The sequence below is a fragment of the Balearica regulorum genome, chromosome 7, assembly GCF_011004875.1.
Source record: "Balearica regulorum gibbericeps isolate bBalReg1 chromosome 7, bBalReg1.pri, whole genome shotgun sequence".
In the NCBI taxonomy this organism is placed as follows: domain Eukaryota; kingdom Metazoa; phylum Chordata; class Aves; order Gruiformes; family Gruidae; genus Balearica; species Balearica regulorum.
The window spans coordinates 4,503,696-4,525,549 of NC_046190.1; the positions used below are offsets into that span (position 1 = coordinate 4,503,696).

Genomic DNA, 21,854 nt, shown 5'->3' on the forward strand with positions numbered 1-21,854 from the left:
TGCATTAACAAGAGCAACAATGTCAGCATACTTAAAAAGTTGGTTAACTAAGAGCAGAGGCTATGTAAGAGATGGCATCCCTTTCTCAAAAGCCACGTGCCTCTTGTACATCCAGGTACAACTCAGCACTCAAATACTGTGCCACTTTTAAAGGAATTTTCACTTCTTCTAGCCTGGCAGAGCATACTTACCCGATAAAGAAAATCAAAACTTATTCCGTTTTCTGTATTGTTTTGCGGCTTGTTTCCTGTGCTCAGACCAGTTACCAGCTCAGGTGGTGCCAGGGGATGGCGATGGCAGAGAGCCGCTGTACCAGCCCGGCCGTTCCTCTGTGGCTGCTGCACCCTTCTCAGTCACCAGGAGCACAAGAATGGACAAGACCAATTTTGACTCCACTTTCTTTTAGTTTTCTAATTCTAAACGAAGGGACATGAGTTCATTAAGAGGATGAAGCACTTTTTAATTAAAATTAATTATTTGGAGACAGCAATACCGTACAAGTGTCAAGAATGTATTGCTCATATTAAAATACACTTTTTTTTTTCACTTGGAAAGCACTCTGAAATGATAACTTTCCCCTCTCCTGGGTTAGCCATATGACCCATAGATGTGGCAGATGCCCCTTGATAAGAGTCCCACACCTCGGTACTGGTTTTGACCTTACCATTGATTTCCTTGTTAACCGAGCAGCCCCGCAGGGAGAGAATCTTTTCGGCTGTAAAATTGTAAAACTCCCCGTTGCTGCAAAGCAAGAGAGAGGAACCACATTCCAGTGGATTTCAGAGAGATGGGCAAACCAAAGATGACAAGTTAAAGAAAGCGTTGGCCGGACAGCTGGATGCACAGAGGTGCGCGGCTGAAGTGACAGCATGGGAGCCACAGTTTTGTGGGGTTTGTGTTTTTATTTTTTTCAGAGGCAATAAAAATCCTGTCTGAGGACCGGTTAGCCAGGCTGCACTAGGGAGGAGGAGGCAAAATCCGTATCCTGCTCATGAGGCAGCAGGTATAAGCAATAAGCATGACACAAGAGGATTTAATACCTACTGAGAAATCATCTAGCAGGTCACCACGTCAACAAGAGGAGAAATAGTGGCAGCTCACACGATGGGCTCCCGCCTGCAGCAAACCCTTCGTAGGGCGGCTGAGGCTGGGGAAGTTATCACAGAGGTCTCCCGTTCTTTTATTAAAAGAAAATAAACTAATAAACAGGAAGGACGCGCATGTGGAGAGACCACAGTAGATGGAAAGGAAAGGGAGAAAAGGTTAAAGGATGGTTGACAAATTTAAATGTGAATGTTTCCAGACTCTCTTGGAACTGGATGAAAGGTGCTGATCTCCTCCAGGCTATTCTCAGTGTTTTTGGTTCAGGTTTGAGAGCAGCATTATGTAAAATATGCTTTCCTGCAACAGTTTCACTGTTTCACCATTTCCTGACCTCAAAAATGAGAATAATTTAACTATTTCAATTGGTTGGCCATAGTGATGTCTACTGATAACTTTGAGCTAAGCACTTGCCCATGCTTAAAGCTTGTCAGCGTAGCATTCTCACTAAAATTATACTAGGTTTTCCTAGCAAATGCTTTCAATGTAGAACATATAGTAGTAGTACATTGAGCCATTTGGGTGAACAGAACTACCATCTCAGTGTTTGGGGTTTTGCAGAGGAAGGTACAGTCATAAAGGATGGGGAAAAAGCACATAATCTCTCTCTGTAGCGGCAAACTGTTTAAGCATGGTCCATGTCTCTGTTCCTCATACACTCAGAAATAAAAAATCAATGTCTAAGCACCTGTGGTTCAGGCCGTATTTCCTTTTTTTTTTTTTTTTGGTTCATGTTGTCAATAATTTCAGTCCTTTTTTCTTTTTAAATACTTCGCTATTTTGTATTGCCTGTTCAGCAGCAAAGCCTTGAGAGAAAGAACTCACTACTGCTAGCACAACTAAATCTGGGAAGTACAAAATACTAATCATTTGGAACCCAAATGGAGTTTTGAAAAGGACCCTAAAAGTAATGTGTAATCAGAGGAGCCACATCTTTCGCTAGATCGGGCTGTCTCCAGTGCCAGAATACACTCCCACAGTGGAACGTCTGTACTTTGTGTCACCTCAGTCCACAACGAGTGTTCATCTTTACTGGAGGTGACCACAGCAGATGGTGAGGAGCAAGTCTAAACAATGAAGCCACTGACGGGACACAAAAATGTTTAGATTAGCCAGACAACTCTGATCTCACTGTTTTTTTATGTTTGTATATACGTGGTACTTGTCCTAGTCTATTGTACACGGATATGAACTTTTTAATTCATAGGAAGACATTCCCTACACTGTTCTTTTAACCTGAGAAAAGTTAACTTATTTAACCAGACAATTTTAGTTCTCTCATTTCCCTGAACTACAGTTGACATGAGAAAATGATACATGTGAATCATGGAAGAGATTGTGGGATGGAGACCTGTGTTTGCTCTCCTGCTTCTGTGGAAAATAACAACTGCTATGGAAAACTAAAGGGCAGTAGCAATGAAATCTCTTTTCTTGGGATTTGGGAAGTTTTTCTTCGGGATATCACAGCACTCATGAGTGAGACCAGGTTGCATATAAAAACAAAGATACAATTGGGCATTTTAACTACCACACCTTGTCTTTTAAAATAAAATTTTTCTCTTTAAAGTTCAGATTTCGTGTGGATTTCCATTAGAAATAGATGTCCCTCCCCATATTTCTCTCTTTCTCTGCCTTTTGTAGTTCTATCATAATTTGTAAATAACTCAGGAGTTTTACATCTAGTGTTACAGTGAACCATAACTATTTTTTCCTGTACCTGGACAACAACAGAGATTCAGAAAAAAACCCCCACATCATTATATGCCCACAGTCTTTTCCATGCGGGAAGATGCTGTAATGCCAGCTCTACTCATTAAAAAGTCTATTGACTTATTTAACAGAGATACTAAAAGCATTGACTATAACAGAGCAACTAAAAATTCCTTGGCAGACATTGCTCCCCAGCATTTACCTTCCTTGGCACCAGAAGGCATGTTCAGAAACTTTCTATGTTCGCGATTTTATGATCACAAAATCATCTGCAGATAGATATCTATAAGAGTAATGAACCACTTGCATATATCTGCTGTACAAACCCATCTTTTTTAAAGCAGCGATAAGCTGGAGAATGGTCCAAGTCATGCTTTCAGTGCAGACTCAGGAGCAGAATTTAGAAGATTTTTATGCTTTATTGGAGGTTTGTCCTTAGCTTGCTTATACATAAGAGGAGGGGATTCTCCTACCCAGGAAAATAGCAGGTAGCTCTTCAGCGGTTCACCCTACATGTGTCTTTCTGAATTTTAGATTGGAATGTAAGTAAGCACTATCTTGGAATGAAAAGTCTAGTCTGGACACCTCATCAAAATCAAGGAGCTCATCCTATGGGATTTTTAAATTCAATTCCATCCGCAATTTTATTTCCAAATCTGCAAGCTCATGGGTTATGAAATGGCAAGATCATAAAACGCCTGCAGGTTTTCAAGCTTCAGCCTGTGTTTTTTCAAAACCACGTAATTTCTGTTTATTCTCACATCGCTTTTCATGAAAGTTAATTGAATCCTCTAGTTTCCAGAGGCACTGGGAAAAGCCTTGTGCCTAACAGTTAGGGTTTGCTATCAAATGAAATATGGGAGCTAGAGATTCGATGGAAACTTCAGAGCTGAGACACATCCTACAGATACCAACTCCGACAGGATTTTGCCTGCAGTTTCTCTCCCTTCCCCGCTCGAATGCAGGCTGCAACCAACTGGAGAAGCTGAAATGAGGAATACAGCCAAATTATGCAATAGAGCTATTACATTTCTGTTCATTCTGTATAAAGTTATCTCTCTTTAGTTAAACGGACTCCCTTCTCCTTGTCTCCATCGTCATCTTTGTAGTTAGCCATGGTATTTTAGCCATGATGGTCTAGGGTTTAAGAGAGGCAATGGCTTTTAGGGGGAGAGAGTTTATCTTTTATTGGATTACTGTAGAAGAACAGATAAGCACCCAGGCATGCAAGTCCAAATATTCAGAAAGGAATTGCTCATTTGAAAGCTTGCCCTTTTTCTCCAGCTTTGTCAGTTTGTCTAATAAAAGTGTTTTTCCTTGCAAAACTTGCCATGGCCATTCCTGAAATGCTACACAGAAATCAGGGAACGACAGTCTGGATTTCCCCAGGAGGGGCTCATAGACAATTTTTGAAGAGCTGGAATACTGGCCACAAACATGAATTATACATAGGTCTCACGGACTCAGAGAGGAGCAGGTCTGGCTTTTTTGGCTGCAGACACTCATGGCCATTCCTTGGCAGTGTTACAGAAGGAATATTTACACAAGGATGAAGCACAACTTTGTCAAAGCATTTGCACAAATTAAAAACTTTGTTTTTCCTTGCTATCATTTATAATAGCAGTCTGGAAAAACCCCCGACCCAAAGTTGGTTTCCCTATGAAGGAATTTTAATTGGTTTTCTCGGCAGGACTGAGTGACACTGTGGGTCCTTTCTCATCGACACAGGTCCTGGATTTCCTCCTCAGACACATGGAAAGGAGCTTGTTACAAGTTTTATCAGAGGAAAAGCAACACTAAAGAGCGGTCAATTCTGAGACTTGGCATATGTTACTGTCTTTAGCTAACTAGTTAAACAGTATCCTTGCCATATCCAGGTTAGTGCACTCTCTCACACAGCTTTTCAGACCCATGACTGAAGATACTCCTTTGATAGATATAAGATAAGCTCCTTGGTATCGCCCTTCTCGATGGGTAGATCAGCTCCCTGAAGATCTCACTCAAATATTTACGCTGCCGTCTCATGGGCAGGATGGGCTTGGAGGTGACCATGAATTTGCCCCAATATCCCAGTATAATTATGCAAAGTGGTTCCAGTCCAGACCTTTCACCGCTACAGGAGCCTGCTGCAATATCTATCCACTTCAGCTTTTCTTTCTGACTATTGAAACAGAAATGCTTTTAAATGCATAGGCTACACCTTGTGTGAACTATGAGAATGAGGAGAAAAAGAAAAGTATGTTTTCCTCTCATTGGGAATTCTGTATTGGTAGCGAGAAGCAGGAGCTTTAATACAAGGGATTTATGCTGAGTGATCTGTCTTTGCTGAGCTGGAGAACAAGCCATTTTTCACCCATAATATGAAACAAATTTATTTTGGCTTCAGGCTGCTCCTTGAATGCCTGATAATGTAGATAAAGATTTTTTGAATTTAACTTTGTCTTTAAAGGACAAAGGAAATGTCTGTATTTAAAATCTGTGGTCACATATGGAGCCTGGGAAAGCCCGTTGATGTTGAACACTTTTCCAGAAGATGCTCAATACATGGGAGATATACAGTCTGTGCACCAAAGAACAGAAAAATAACCACAAACTACTAAGTTAACTCTCCTGATTGATTACTCTAGAATTGAACATGAGACAGGCATCCCTGCCTGTAGCAGGAGGGTTGGAACTAGATGATATTTAAAGTCCTTTCCAACCCAAACCATTCTATGATTCTATGATTACATAGCTTTCTGAAATGAATGATGCCATAGACCTTTCACTCTGAGAAACAAATTCGTATACCTGCATAGGCTCATAATGGATGAAAACAGGATATTATTTTCAGATGTCTTGGTAGATTAGAACTATTGATTAGAACTATTTGGAAAATAGCAGTTTCATTTTGTAGGCAACTGCTGGAATTTCTTCATTTCTTCTCATTTCAAACTGGAATAAAATGTTAACATTTGCTGATACAATAATCAAGAAACAGTACTGTAGTGCTACAGTTAAAAAACCCACAAAACCCAAAGAAACAATGAAGCTAACATCTTATTGAAACAAAATCTTGACAGTTTCACTAGGAAACTGGAAAATGTAGTCAAAATTGATAGGTCACCTCAAACACTCTGCTGCTGCAAATCTGCATTTCTCCAGGTCTTGCTCTGCATCTGTCTTAGCAAGGGCTGTGATGGCGACAGTATGCACAGTCATGACTGCATCCTGCTGCTTGCTTTTCTCATGCATTAACAGCATTTTCAGAGAATTTTCCAAGAATACTGTTGAATGTGCTGATATCTAAAGCACTCGTGTCATGATAGATCTCTTGCAAGAACAGGCTGTTTGATACAGCAAGGAGATGTTCCTCGTTTCTGCCCCAGCAGCACCTGGGGAGGGATGGTACATGGTGACCTTCATCCTGATGTGTTCTGAGGGGTGAAAAAGCATATTTTTGGGAACCTACAATGTCTATCTGTCTCATCCCAGCCTCATTCCCTCTGTTCAAAAGGCAACTTGGTCTGGATTTGATCTTGACACTTAAATTCTACCTCATGCTTGCAATGAAGCAGTGGTGGAAATGGTGGGAAATGTTACGGCATAAAGTCTGATATAGACAAGGGTGAAACAGGTCCCAGAAAGTCCATTTTGCTCCAGAGCTCTTTAAAGTGAAAAGCTTCATACACTTATTCTTGTTGACAGAGTTAGAAATGTATGAGGCTGTCAAAAACAAACTCAGATGCAACGTTGTGTCTGTCACCATGTTGGTGGAGTTTAGATACGATTGAGAAAAAGAATTTGTTTCCTTGGTAGCAGAAAATTGCTTATTTTACAAGGTGCCATGGAGAGTGTTATCTACTTGGGATTTATAGGGTAGAGGCTTTAATAATGCATTTCAGCAGGAAAGGAATATTTGTTTTATGACATACTTCCCAGGGTGGTTGTTGGCTTTTAGATGCGCCGTGTCTTGAAAATTCGTAATGCACCTATCAGAGAGCTGTGGTACCACTTGCCCCAAGGGCAGGTAGGATTTGCAAAGGAGTTGGAGCTCAAACTGTTCCCAAGACGTGGGGTACCTGGGCTGCAGAGGCTGCCAGGTGTCCTGGTGGGACAGTGTCAGGAACAGAGCATCGATGCATTAAATGGAGCTCATTATTTTGGACAGCACCTCTTTGTGTGGAAATGCCATTAGCAACAGCAGTGGCATTGAAGCCATAAAAAGCTATTCCCGTAGGATAGTATCGGGATCTGGTCCTGTGAAATATGGCTTGCTGACATCTGACAGCAACGGTGAGATAGCACGAGCCTTTGAATCAAATTCAGCAAGGATAAAACCAGTGCTGTTACTTTTATATTAAAGCCAGAGGATTAGAAAACGTAATATAACGTGCAGTTATTTGGCAAGCAGCAGCTCTGCCAGCTGAGTGGAACTGACACAGCAGGCTGAGCGGGGAGGAAGGCACATCGCGTGACAAACAGCTAACAGGAGGATAATATCGAGTAGGTGCAGAGAGTTATTTGTTGCTTAATGAAGAGCCTCTCGAGGTCGAAAATTTACAGTCCTTTCACAGTTCAATTTTGTTGGAGTACGGAATAAAAATAACCATTGAGTAGGGCGCAGTGATGCTGCGATGCAGGGAGGAAGTAGCACAGACCTTGCAGACCTACAACACAAAATTGTATTGACAAGGGAAGGCAGGCCGAAGACACGAGCCAGCAAAGGTCAGCTAAAGCATAGTATGGGGGTGGTAATTAGGCCACTAATTAGATTCTTAAGGGCAGGCAGGGGAAGGAAGAATGCTTTATAGTAGAAAAAGGAAGAAAAAATTCCCAGCACAGTGTTAGACAGGCATTGCCGTTTCCCTTCAGACCAATCTGCCTCATGATTCCTATGACGAGCCAAGTCCTAGTTGAGATGAGAAGAGGTCTGAGCAGCTGGCGGTGAGATACGAGGACCTTGTGCCAGAAATAGGCACATTTTCTTCACTGTAGAAAAATCAAAATTCAGAGGAGAACCCACTGCGAAGCCTTCTCCATCCTCCCGGGGGGAAAGCCCTCAGTGAAACAAGCGGGATCAAAGCTGGATTTGGGTGAATGAGGGGTAGGAATGGAGGTGGTCAAGACAGGGATCATCCCTTGCAAGCCAGAACAGGCTGCTGTCCCTGTGCAGCATGTAGGTAACCGGAGTAAGGTAAATTAAAAAGGCTGAAAATGTTCCCTGGAGAAAACCATGTCCCTAGTGAGTGGAAGAAGCTGCGTTTATGTCATACAAACACTGCAACTTGATTTTCTGAGGTGGTTGGAGTGCCTGCAGAATCACACACCGCATTGACCCGTGCTTGGCTTCATCCTGACACCCTTCTCCTGGTCAAATTTAAAAATCACACTCATTTAATCTTATTTTTCCTGGGCTGAGAGATCAATAGTCTAGTCACACACAAATACAGTACAAATCTTCTTTCCGTACTGTTTTAGTTGTTATCACAACAAGGGCTCAGACTGAAAAGAACTTTTATAAAAGGTTGTTGATTCTGCCGAGATGGATCAAAGCTAAATGGGTAATATGGAGAGAAGAGAGAATTCTAATAGTAAGGAAAAAATGAAGGCATCTGGGACATAAAATAAACGTGTCGTTTTAGCTGTGGTTCTTTCACCTCTATGTTTTATCGTGTTCATATTATTATTTGAAGTAACATCTCCGATATAAATCAAGCATGTTACCTGAAATGGGCAAAAGCTGCTCAGAACCTTAGAAGTAAAGTTAACATACTTTAGAAAATACTTGTGGAGCAATGTTTTCTAGCTACATATGAGAATGGTACTGACAGCAGTGCTGTAACTGATGGAAATTATGATTTACAAGGGCAGAGTCCCTCTCCTTGTGCTGAGTGTCCCTGCGTCTCACCGCGCCAGCATCGTCTCCCATTGCAGGTGCGTATCCTCCCAGATCTATTCCAGGATATCCTGCATATTCCAGGATACCCGACCCTCTCTTTGTTTTCCAGAGCAGAAGTGTGAGTGAGTACAGGCATTATATTTTTCTGCAAGCACAGGGCAGCACCCGGGGAGCAGGGTGTGAAATGTGGCACGCGATGCCCATCTCTGGAGGGGACCATTGATCAGCTCTCTGAGCACCGAAGCTTCCATGACTCCACACTTTAATAATATATTTTATTTATATGTTTCAGCAAACCCAGGTACCAAAATGGCCTTTGTGATCTGAAAGAGCTGGAACAGAGAGTATCTTTGCTAAAATGAAAAAGTGAAATTTCAGCAGTTTCTGCAGGAGCAGCAGCTATGAAGGGGGTGTCTCAGGCCGGGTGAAGGGAGCTGGAGCCACAAACCCTGGGAGAGCGTGAGAATGGCTCTGGGCAATAACACACCTCTGGAAAAGAGCAGGTTGGGACATTAGAGTTCCTCCTGTGATGAGAACACTACAAAAATTACTGAAAATAAAGATTTATGGGTATGTGGGATGAACAGGTATTCAAGTAAATACTTGAATATTGGTCTGGTCTATCCATAAACAAAATCAGTGAACTGTGCTGGGCCAACCAGACAGGAGGAAAACTGAACCTAATGAACATTACGCTCTACTGTAATGGTATTTTATATCTCCGTACACCTCGAAAATAGAGCTTGGAGTCCAGGTACACATTATCCTGAATGTACAGCCCACATTCATCAAGGAAAATCTTACCCCAGAGTCTATTATCCTCCACATCCAAAGCTGATGGAGAACAATCTTTTTATGGATGGCAATTGGAAAGAGCACAAAGCCTTCAACTCCACTGAAAAGAGTTCCCTACAGAAAAATTAGACTCCAAAAAAGAAAAAGACTTGGTGGTGGAGCTTCTCTGGTTGTATCATCCTGAGAATTCAGTTACTTTGGTCAGAGATTACATCCAATTCCATTAAGACCACATATGTCACTAACACTTGTCCTCACACTTTTTTTGGGGCTACCATTGGGATGAAAAAAGGGAGACTTTGGAGAGGACTTCTGGACCAGCTAATAACCACACCGCAGTCCTCAGCTACAGTGCACAGTGGCAGTGAGTATAAGAGGTTGTTGGCCTGGAAAGTTTATCAGAGGTCACCTTTTCAGCTCTCCAACAGCAGAAAGTACCAGGAGCCATTGCTCAGCTGGTGGCCAGTTTAAAAGAAAAAAAACCAGATTGTCATTTTTCATGCAGCAACACTTGCCAGACTCAGCTGCAGCCCGGCGATGGGACTTCTTGTTGCCTAAGGAAGTCTCCAGCCGAGCTGCAGGAACACAGCGTACGGGCAGAAAGGACAGCTCTTTGTTTTCCTGTGCTTTGGGACCGCTCTACCTTCGTGTAGCTGCTGGCCCTAGAGCCTGGGTAAATAGCTGAGCATAAAACTAACCACTTTTTCATCTAAAAAAAAAAAAAAAAGAAAAAGGCAGGAATAAAACCTTGATTGCAGAATTGGAAATAGAGGGACGTGGCCGCAGCGAGAGGAAGAGGAGCGCCCGATTTGGCTGGGGCTGTGATCCAGAGGGCTGGGAGGGAGTCAGGGAAGCGGAGCAGAGCGGGCAGCATCCTGCTGCAGCCCTCCGGGAGGAAGCCCTAGCCAGGACAACAGGAAAGGCTCGACAACCCTGAAGCGTTGGGGACTAAAGCAAATATTGCATCTTGGGATGGAAATGCTAATGTTTCAATCAATGGTGCTACATCAATTACGGATCATTTTTGTTTGCTTGAAGGAAGTGGGAAACGGACAGAAATGGGGAATTTCATCTCGCAACAGACCTCCCGCCTTCAATAAATGTGCAGGGAGTGCAAAGAGAGTTCACAACGCCCTGGTGACTGCCGAGTGCCTTCCCAAGTTCAGCATTCAATACTTTTACGTTATGTGCAGGTAGCAATTGACAGCGGCAGTTTAATTAAACAAAACCAGCAAGACAGTTTCTTGCTAAAAGGGCAGACAATAATCATTTTCTAGAAATGGATCCCTCCAGCTTTCACTGAGGATAAACACTCAGAGCACTTGCAAATTCTGATAAGCGACTTCCAGCCTGCATTGTTATCTTGCTTTTTTTTATACTGTAAAGTTGTTGGGAGGAATAAAAAGAGCCAGAAATCTTTATTATTCTTCCTAAGGGATTCATTGCATTCTGCTTTGCAATGCTTCATCATATTACCAATTTTCACTGTACATGCTTTTAATAAATACTTATTGTTATAAAGATAATAACACTCTTATCACATTAATGACTTTGCAGTAGTGTAAATGAAAATGAATATTAATAAAGTTAACAGTAACCTTGATACAGTAGAACACCAGTAATTGGGAAATTTTCTCAGTGTTTTACAGTACAAGGAAGCTTTCTTTTCTGTTTTTTTGTCTGCCAGCATTGGAAGGGAAAGTATGTGAAACAGAAACTTAGATATTTGTGAAAAAGGCTCAATGATTATTTCCTATTATAGATCACTGCAGTCTGTTTTATTAAAAATATCTTCTCAGCCACAATTCTTCCCTGAGGTATTTCTGCTGCCTACCAGCACTGCAATGAATGAATGAAGACACCATATGGGCACTTGTCTTCTAGCGTGTATATAGGTCTTTTGGGGTTCTGCATGGATCCCAGCATATAGGTCAGACTGACATTTCTTTTTTGATCCAGAAGAAAAAAAAAAAGCAATGGTGCTACAGCTGCCTTTCTAGGCAGTTCTGCATTTTCTCATCTTTTTACATCATTTTTCCCCATGGTTTGTACACCAGCTGAGCTTGTAGCAGCCTTAGCTGCAGTCAGGACATACCAGCCCAGCTCCACCACTGATTTAACAGGGCTGACCGTGCTAGCCCATGATTTTGTTCCCATATTGTAAAATGAAGCAGAGCCAGAGGTCACGTCCCAGAACGGCCCCACGCCCAGGGAACTGAGAGCTTCCAGGAAGGCGCAGACGTCCTGTCCGCGGGTGATCTGCAAGCGCACAGTCAGTTCAGGCGGCTCCAGGCACATCAGAGCTCCTGCACCTCTCCAGCCCATCTGTGCAAGGCAAGAGCAGTTGGCCCGGCACGGCCCAGAAACACTGAACTGGCTGTGAACGATCTGTACGTTTGAACTCCGTTACTGTGGGAGACACATCAAACATTTGCAGAAGTCTCGCTGCTTGGTGTGAACCACTGGAAATCCTGGACGAGTGGACAGAATCCTGAAATGGCAGCCCACCAGAGAAGAAAAGTTTGTGGAAGCAAAAGCATTGTAGAACTCGTTCAGTAAATGAGTCAGCCACACAGAAGTTTGCTCCCTCTTATGTTGCGTCACTGCGTATTTTTTAAAAAAGAGTCACCTCCAATAAATCCTCAAATATGGGGATTATTGCATCCCTGTAAATTTCCCAAGAATTTTTCTGTGTTCTCAGGTAGGCTGAATTTGAGATTGGGAGTACATGAAACCGAGCACCAAAGCTTTTAGTATGATTTTACCACAGCATACACTGTGCGGACCTAAAAGCTCCTGTAGGAGCAACAGATACCAGTAGTAGTATGTTCTACAACAAAGAGAATAATTTTTTTCTGAAAAAAGAGCTCTGAAACATCCGCTACTTCGTTGGTCTAACATGAGAGGTATGGCAATTTGCTGAAAGTGCAGTCAGAGGGAATAAGGATATTGCAAGGTTTCAAATGCTAAGCGTAGAGATTTTAAATTTTAAACCCAAGGATTTACGTAAGGTTAAGCCTTGAGATTTTTAAGTCTAAAAAATCTGATAATTTTAAAGTTATTGTCTTTACTGCGCTGAACCCTGTCACATTGCTCATTTGCTTTTATACATTGTGGACATTTTTACACACTAAGGCAAAAATTTAACAGAATAACAGTAAAGTAAAAAAACCTACAGATGGCAACTGCAGGGCAGCCAAGCATTGGTTCTGATAGTGAATTCAACTTTAAGGTTTCCTGGTTTAGCAGACGGCAGATCTCAAGCCTGACGTTGCATTGATGTAACTTTCTTGAGTGCAATCTTTTGGTGGAGGGAAGCGTGTGGCCAAACTCACAGAGAACCCACATTAGCTGATGCTGCAACATTATCCAAAAGATTCACCAATAATAACGTCTTGCCAAAAACTATGTATGTGTGCATATGTAACTCATCTAAGATATTGAGGTTTGGCTTTCTAGTTTGGGGAAGGTAGCTGGATTATACAATGGGATGGAGAGTATCAGCAAACACCTGGTGATAGAAGTTCAGAGACACTCAAAACGAAGAAGAATTTGTTGCACATGATAGCCTAGAATAATGCATGTCTCTATTTCTGACTGGGAGATGTAAGGAGGATGGTAGATGTAAATAAAAAAAATGTGGCTCTGCGACTGTGGGAGCCTGTACTAACTCAGTCAATGACCCCTGGAGAGCTCAAGGAACTGTACAAGAGCTTGACCTTGGTATCAACATGGCCTTTTCCCCCCGCAACATTATGACAGTATTTCCAGCACTGAGTATAAATGAAACGTAGATACATTTTACAGGAATATGTAGATTCCAGCGTGCACGTTCACCTCTCCACACTGGCATTGCTAATCTGTCTCTCTCCGCCACTCTGATTTACAACAGTCCTTAAAATGCAGACTAAGACCACTCCGCAGTATTTATGTCACTGTCATTTTTTTCATTTTGTCTTGCTATTATGCTTTCAAGCAGTCAGAAGCTGGCAGCCACTGTCTTAAGCATAAAAGTGAATTGAATAAATTAATAATGGCCAAAGGGTATCATGGCAACCAGAGGTGTGAAGGAAGGTGGCCAGGTTTCCAAACAGCGTGATTATATATGGCAATATAGTCTTGGCGAGTTAATAGAGCATCAGTTGCCCACAACTAACATGATAATTTTACCATCCAGAAATACTCCAGGGAAATAAACGTTTCTCATCATTGCCAGGAAAGATGAATCATTAACGAACAGAATGATGATGAAATGCAGAAAGTCTTGGTTCTGGAGCAAAGCACATTAGTTTCTGGGACATGAGGCTCATTTGTAATAAGGAGCTAATTCATATTATCAACACAAAGACTAAACACTGAAGAGAAGATTTTCTGAAATAAAGATTTATTTCTGTGCCAGTCCTTCTATGTGAAACACCCTCACAAACTGTATTTTTGTGTCCAGGAGCAGATATTTAGATGCCTAAATATCCATTTGTGCATACCAATGGGCAGATTGCCTGTGCAACTAGAAGAAAAGCAGTAGAGAGATGGGTTTTCCAAATCCGAACTCCCCGGTGGTGCTTCTTGGCTCTCACTTTGAGGAGAATTGGCCCGGTGTGCTTCTCTGTCCTCGGTATTTCTGGGTAGAATTCACAAGCCATTGAAGTGCTCCATGGCACCAGTCTGAGCTCTTTGAATAGCGATGAGACTATCGCTCTGTCTCATCTGCTCCATAGTAATGCTTGACATTAATATTTCACTTTTCACTAGAAGTTCTCAAAGCTCTTTTCAAGCCTAATTAAGGTTCACATCACACTTAAGAATGAGGCAGATATCCTAATGACAGGCAAAGTGAAGACAAGAGAAGCGAAGTGACTTGCTCAATATCACACAGTTGCAATCCTGAGACTGAAATGCAAAGATCTTGAGTCTCGGTAGTTTGCTTTAACCACTAATGAATAATAATGACTGACCATATTGATAATTAATAGCACTTTCACTGAGCTTAATACATGCAAAGTGCTATTGAAATACTAGTTCATTCACCCTCGCTGATCACTGGGGGCATGCGCGGTCTTCATCCTGCAACCCACTCCACTTTGCATATGTGGAAAACCACCGAATTAATCAGATATTGCTCCACGGCAGAAAGCTGAGCATGGAAATGGCTGCAGGATGAGGTATGAAAGAGGGTGCTCACAGTGTCTGGCTTCTGGCAGGTAAGTGAAGTGCCTGATGTAGGGGTGCCTGAGCTGAGAACTTGGTCTCCCTTACTGCCAGCAGAGAGAAGCAGGCTCCATTAGAAGCCCGTTCAAGGCATCTGAATTAGAAGCTATTTCTCTCTGCTGAGCCTCTGGAGCGCCTAACATTAGAGGTCTCAAGCTAGACATGTGAACACTCTCTTTTAAGTGCTTATTATTATTCCCATTTTGCAGGTGGGTGAACTGGAAAGGACAGGACTGTGCTAAATTAAGTGAGCTGCCTGCAGTGGTTAGGCTCCCTCTTTGCTCCCCCCATCAAACCCCTAGAAATGTGTATGAGAAAAAGAATGCAAAGCTGAATAAATCTCCAGGGAATATGTTTAGGTTGTAAAAATACAGAGACAGTATCGAAATATCTCAAAGCGCTCTTGGAATATATGGTGAGTCATGAGCGCCGTATATTAAATGGTCAACGCTTATTCAACAGAAGTAATTTCTCATGCGAGACCACAGGAGTCACAGGAATTGGCTTTGCACCAAACTGCCTGATTCAGCAAGATATTACCAGCGTGCAGAAGCTCTGCTGTTACGTTTCAGCTTTTAGGCACTGGGAGAGAGGAAGTAACCGGCACGAGGAGAAACTAAGAGATTCCTTACAGATTGAAGTATGGCAGTGTTTTAACTATGTGAGTAGAAACTTATCAGAAAAAAAAAAAAAAAGCGTTAAAAATAGATAATATATGTATGAAATTCAATTCATCCCTCCCATGCTATTTCTTTAGCTTGTATGCTAGAGACTGAATGTTATCTCTCTGTTTTCTGCCATCTCTGGTATTCTTCCTAAAGCCAAAATTCTGTTGCAACTATGGTAGTCATTAAAAATTATAATGTAAGAAAGTGTTTATCAGTTCCATCATTGCAGCTGGACTGGAAGAATGATTGCAAATTGAAATGACTTTGTAACGAAGCCTGAGTTAGCCAAAAAAAAAAAAAAAAAAAAAAAAGGCAGAGAAAAGGAATATTCATTTTTTTCTGAAATTAGCAGAAGAATAACACTTAGAGAAAACATTTATCATTATGTCAGCAAGGAGGTATGTGATTTATCTTTGTAAAAATGGTTTTCGTACCTTTGAATGTAAAGACAGTTTATCTATCTTGATATTTTTCATACAACATCCAGCAAGTTAAATGACTTTATTTGTATATCTAAAATGAAGGCTAATCTAGCATGCTTGGAAATTCATCTCTTGGCAGCTGTACGGGGTCAGGGCCCTTCCTCTGGTCCAGAGGGAAAGGAGCATGGCATGGGCCATCTCTGCACAAGTAAACCCTCTTCTTTTAAAAGCGGTCTGACCTCATGCACTGACCTCATCGGTGACTTCATACCTATGGGAACAGTCGCTGACCATGCTGTTCCCTGAACCAGGTACTGTCTGGGCTAAAATGGAGCATGCAAAAGCATGGCAGAGTGGGACCGCGTAGCTGGGCTCCAGATTTCGTCCCTCCCCACCCTAATACTGGCCAGGTAGCAGCTTCTCATCAGGTGTGAGGGACGCCCGTGTCCCCTTGGATCCCCTCCAACAGGTACAGGGTTTGCTCTTCGTACACGGCTTTCTGCTCCAACAAATGGCAAGTCCATATGGGAAGCACTCATCCCACAAAGTCAGCATTAACAAATCAGCCTTGGTACTTGAAATATTTGTACATTATGGCTAAAAGAGACAGTCATTCTTTCATCCAGCAATATGAGGTGTTTATCCAGAATGTAAATAATTCTTAAGGAAAGATACATATGTGCATGCACATCCATGCACACATATCACGTGTGTATTTGCTTCATGCCACAATTTGTTTTTTCTCAACTCTGAAGTCCCTGCCGAAGGCTGGGGTTTGCAGGAAACTTCAGATTTAGCATGAATGAGAAGCCAGAGAAGGAAAAGGGGAAAGACTAGAGTACGTGGGGAAAAGAGCTTATAAAATACAGTTAGTCTGTTTTTTCTTGAGGTAACTAGAATGGTCAAAATTAGTTAAGGAAATAAGGCACACACATAATCCAAGCGCTCATTAAAACACATCCCTGATCAAATGTTAAATACTTAATTTTTAAATTCAGGAGATGGAGGAGGAGTAACGAACAACGTGGAAGTAAAAAATCCGGGCAGTGGAGTGCACACGAATGGCCCAGTGACCTACAATTCCCTACCAGTGGCTCAGAGACGAAATATATTAACATACATAATAGCTCTGGAGAGTGACAGTTTAAATGTATGACACAGGGTGGAAAAGATTATTCTGTAACAGAAACTAAACGCCTCCGAGAGTAAGACTCTTCCCTCCTTATTCACAAGAGCAATACGAAACAACAGGGATGTTCACGTGGGAAAGGAGAAGCCAGGAGCTCCCGTTGGCTTCGGTGGCAGCGACATGTGCCTTTAATCAGGAACCACACACAACGGCGACAGAGAAGCCACCTGATCACGTTAGCAGAGATCTGAGAAGACTTAGAGCATCTTTCCCCATTACCTGATCATTTTAGCAGAGATCTGAGAGGTCTTCGAGCATCTTTCCCCATTTAGTCTGCTGCTTAGCTATCTCAAGCTCTTCTTTAATCAAAGCTCAGATGTGTTACAGATTTCTAAAGACTTTTTTTTTTTTCTATTAAAGCAAACAATTTAAATAAGAGCCTGAACCAACCTAATGTCAAGCTCCTTGGCTGCTGGCTCACCTAGTTTCACGGTTGCCGCGATGAGCCCTCGGTTGGTGTCCCACAGCTAAGAGTTATAGGAGGAGCAGCGCGAAGCCCTCAGGCCATCAGCACGCGTGAGCTATTTCTGGTGCCAATTTGAACCCGTCTCCACGTGTCTTCTAAATCATAACTCCTCTTCCTGTAGAGAAACACAGAGCTGTGGATGCAGCAGGTTTAAAAGCGCTGCCTGCCCTAGAAGTCACATGCACGTATTTCCAAAAGCAGCAGGCTTCAAACAGCTTCAAGCCTTCTAGTTGTGTGCGGTGCCACAAAAGCATTATGGTAATTCCGAACGCTGAACCATTTAAAATCTATTTTAATTGATTCCCGGCTACTTCATGATTCCAGCACATTGTTAAATCAGTGGTAGATAAAAGTAGCAGGAGGTAACATCTTTTGTATTGCTGCAGGGAGATCACACTTAAAATAAGGCATGAAATTCTGGGTACCTCATTGTCAGAGAGATGCAGACAAATTGGAAGAAATTCATAGAAGGGCAATAAAAATGATTAAGGGTCTGAAGAGACTGAGTTATGAGTGAAGATTAAAGGAACTTAATATGTATTGCTTGGCTAAATGATGACTAAGAGGGAAATGATACCCTTCAACAAGTACTTGGAGGGCATAAATATCACAAATAAAAGGGAATTCTTTAGGCTGCTGAAGGGCATACGACTGGAGATAAAAGGATGGTGTTAGATAAAGGGAAACTGGCTCTGGACATACATCATTAAAATGTAACAGACCATTTGTGGGAAACCAAATTTTGACACATTTATCTAATCATGTCTCAGTATTAATTTTTGCCTATTCTAGGAAAAAAGGCATTGTCCTCAGTTAAAGACTGCGCAAGAACTCCCAGATGCAGTCCAGGGATGTGCATGCCAAGAAGAATAACTCCCAATCCAAGCTGGGAAAACAGCAAAAAAGCATTCCATGTGTTTGAAGGTTGACATACCCTTTACAGAGAGCTGAAGGATGTATAAGATATAAAATTAGTGATCTGTATTTTAGGAATGTGTCTGTTGCCAGGATACCATGGGGAAAATAAAAGTAATAGTGCATTTCTTTAAAACATATACATTCCATTAATTCCAGTGAGAATTATACCAATATTTTAATGGGAGAACAAACCACTACGAAGAATAAATCTTTCTGCGATTTTCTCAAAGCACCAACTTACAGCTCAGAACCCAGCCTCAGAGGTGGAAGAAGAGCGAAATAGTCTCCACGGGCGTCCGTGGCTGCATGTCCCAACCCCAGCCTGTGTTAGAAAGCAACCACGCGTTCAACAGGATTGAATGGCTGCGTGACATGGGGCTTTGCCGCGCCTCTGCTCGGCAGAGTGGCTCAGCGGCGTTGCAGTGTAAGTCCTAAAACTGCTAAGCACAACGTATATATCACTTTGTGGTTTCTCAGGCTTACTGCACGGAAACTCCCCAGCTGAGTTTAGAGGTCCCCACCCAGTAAATTATTTGCTTCCAGCTCCAGCTCCCCCTTTTTTTTTTTTTCTGGACAAAGGGGGAATCCTGAACCTGGTCGCTTGGGGAACTCGGGACATCTGTTTGCTTCTGCTCACGGCAGAAGGGGGATAGAGATGTTTCGGGGAAGTTTTTGTCTTTTCCTGTAACAACCCACATCCGTTTCTGGTGAGATTACCCAATCTGATGTAAGGGTATTAGTTTATGCTGGTGCCCTGCAACGGCGTTCCTTGAGAAAAGTTTTGGAAAGCCGCGTCTGGTGATGGGATATCATGGGAAAAGGGATCCCCAAAAGCACCAGAAGTGGGAAGCAAAAGCCTCCTGGGTGCTTGTGGGCAATGAACTTCTGTTTTTTGAGTTTGGCAGAGAGGAAGCACAAAGCAGAAACATCTGCATTTCTAACCCCTCTTTGTGAGAATAACCTAAAGGTGCTGATGTTGTAAAAGGCACACGGAGGAAGAGCGGTCCGTTTCCCTGGATTAGCATCACGTTACAGCGGTGCTCGGAGGACACTGTCTCAGAGTTGACCCTGGCTGTAAACACACAGTTCTGCTGCTCTCAAACCCAGCCGCCGGACCTCTTCACCTCCTTCTGCCCCAAACCGCGGTCGGTAGCAACAAGGACGGACTCCTCTGTGTAAAAAAATCACCTTTAAAATTCACACACTTGCACTACTAGTCGTGTGCCTGCTTTTCAACACTCCTAAAGGGCTCTCCTATCTCCTTATCTTACCAGATAAGCCTGCTCAGAGCTAAGAAATAAGTACAAACTCATTTTTGATAGTGAAATGATCCTTTATATGTTGCAGAGTTTTATGAAAACCAATCTAGTCTGAGAAACTTTTACTATAATTGAAATCTCTTCATTCCTGCCCTTTTTGAACATCTCGAATCATGAGAATTAAAGTTCAGTCTTAGCTTTTAGATATTTTAGACTATTTATTCTGACTGTTCTTCTTCTGACTGTCATTGTTCATGGTAACATAATTAGTTCCTGGACAGTGATTTATTATGCCATAAAATTTTGTATTTTCCTCCCCATCTCACCATGTAATGTTGAAGATAGCTTGTAAGCATCCATGAGATGGGTAGACACAACCTTTATGGCATGCCTGGAAGTCTGAGCTACCACGTGTAGATACCACCATCAAGATATTAACTCCAGCTGATGGCTGGTGAGGAATCGTGAGAATACAGACTTCCCCAGGGAATGAAGATCTTGTTTTCACGACAGCTTCTCTGAATTTTTTTTTAAATACATAAAAAGGAAGGGAGTATAATTATGCAGAAATCTGGCTAAGCATAATTGCTATTCAGAGCATCCCAGGAGACCTAAAAAGGCCTTGGAGGGCAGCATATTTAACCTGGACCAGAAACACTGAATACGTATGAACATTTTATAAATCACAGGTTTCACCTACTCAGGTGTTTTATTCCGTGAGATTTTTTTTAGCCAAGAATTAAGTGAGAATCAGATGTGACCTGAACAGAGATACATCCACTGTGCTGTAGGAGACTTGTGCATGTGCGATTTTTAAGTCAGTCTCTTAGTGGTTTATGTATGGTCTTACAGGTGTATAATCACCCGTTTGAAATCCTTAAACTGTTTGGCTCCCAATCATAATGGTGTAATTTGGAAGCTTCTGTTTTGTATTTTACTATGAAGTTACATATGGTTTCACTTCAAAACAGATTCCCACAAATTTGTGTTTTAGATGCTTCTGAAAGTTATAACCAAAGATGGACTTGATTACGAAAGGAAATACTAAAATATATTCAGTGTTCTTTCTTATTTAGCTCATGCTTCATCATGTCAACTTCTTAGAAATAACGGTGCTGAATATTAAACGTGGATTTAAGCCCTACCATGGGTTCACTTAGTGTTAGGAGGGAAATCTGAAGAGCGTTCCTCCTCCAGCGTGCTCACGCAAACCTTGGCCAGCTGCAGACAGCCACAGTGTTTTTTGCAAGTGTTGCAAAACCTTAGCGTGAAACTGTGCGCTACATCACAGAAAGTATGTGCATATATCACATGGATGACTTAATAAGCAGACTATACATTTACATATACATACATATTTATGCATAGACGGTAGGATCCTCTTGGTTGAGAATGAACCTTGCACACACCGAGTAGAAGATTTTGGCTTCTTAGCCAATGTTTGTGCTGTTGCCATTTCCAGATTGGACCACGGCAGTACATGCTGCATGTGATCTGCAAGGTACGCGGCATGAAAGTCTGACCTGCTCGAGCGATGGAGCCCTGGCAGCATGTGAGCAACGTGTCCCCTCGGGCTGACCTCGCACTGCCCCCCCCCCCCATCATTCGGGATGCTGGTCCCACCTCAACGCCGTTTGTTTGGGACAGCTCGAATTTCCTGTAGGATCCTTCACCAGAGGCCCATCTCCTTCCAAAAGCGTTCGAGCAAGCCCAGCCGCCAGCTGGTGCTGCCGATGACCGGTGCTGCCGGGGCCGGGGAGCCACGGGGGGATGCCCGGCGGGACCACCCCCGCCGCCCGCCCCTCAGCAGCCCCGCCGGGGACCGGGGGGCTCCGCGCCCGGCAGCGGAGCGGCTCAGCCCAATCCCTCCCCTCCCTCCTCCTCCTCCTCCCGGGGGCTGAGGGGGGGGGGGAGCGCTGGGGACCCCCCGCCCCCGCGGAGCCGGCGGGGCCGAGCCGAGCGGCAGCACTCCGCCTCCCGGGCTGCGCAGCGCGGCCGGGGAGCGACGCGGGGCTGCTCCCTTCCCCCCTCCCTCCCTCCCTCCCCCTTCTTCCTCCTCCTCCTCCTCCTCCTCCCCCCCCCCCGCAGGGCAGAGCCGGCGGAGGCGGCGGGCGCGGACGGGAGGACGAGCGGGCGCGGCGCGGGGCAGAGCCGGCCGAGGTAGGTGCGCCGGGCGGGCGGGCGGCCGCGGGGATGGGGGGGTGTGTGGGGGGGTGTGTGCTCCTCGGGCCGCGGGT

General features: G+C 43.2%; 2 protein-coding genes and 1 long non-coding RNA gene across 8 annotated transcripts in view; all 3 read left to right on the plus strand.

The window, feature by feature from the left end:
• Positions 1-21,854, plus strand: part of FAM53B (family with sequence similarity 53 member B) — a 527,638-nt gene that overhangs the window by 303,077 nt on the left and 202,707 nt on the right. The gene's annotated exons all lie outside the window — the stretch shown is intronic.
• LOC142602541 (uncharacterized) lies at positions 15,278-19,106 on the plus strand. The gene is made up of 4 exons (XR_012836279.1): positions 15,278-15,356; positions 15,593-15,761; positions 16,097-16,254; positions 18,589-19,106. It is a non-coding gene; the product is annotated as an uncharacterized LOC142602541 (long non-coding RNA).
• Positions 21,635-21,854, plus strand: part of CHST15 (carbohydrate sulfotransferase 15) — a 50,145-nt gene continuing 49,925 nt past the window's right edge. The window contains exon 1 of one of the 3 annotated variants that reach the window (XM_075757671.1): positions 21,635-21,777. The gene's annotated coding sequence lies outside the window, so the exon portion shown is untranslated. The remainder of the gene's footprint in view (positions 21,778-21,854) is intronic. The other 2 variants (XM_075757672.1, XM_075757673.1) reach the window with 2 other exon arrangements.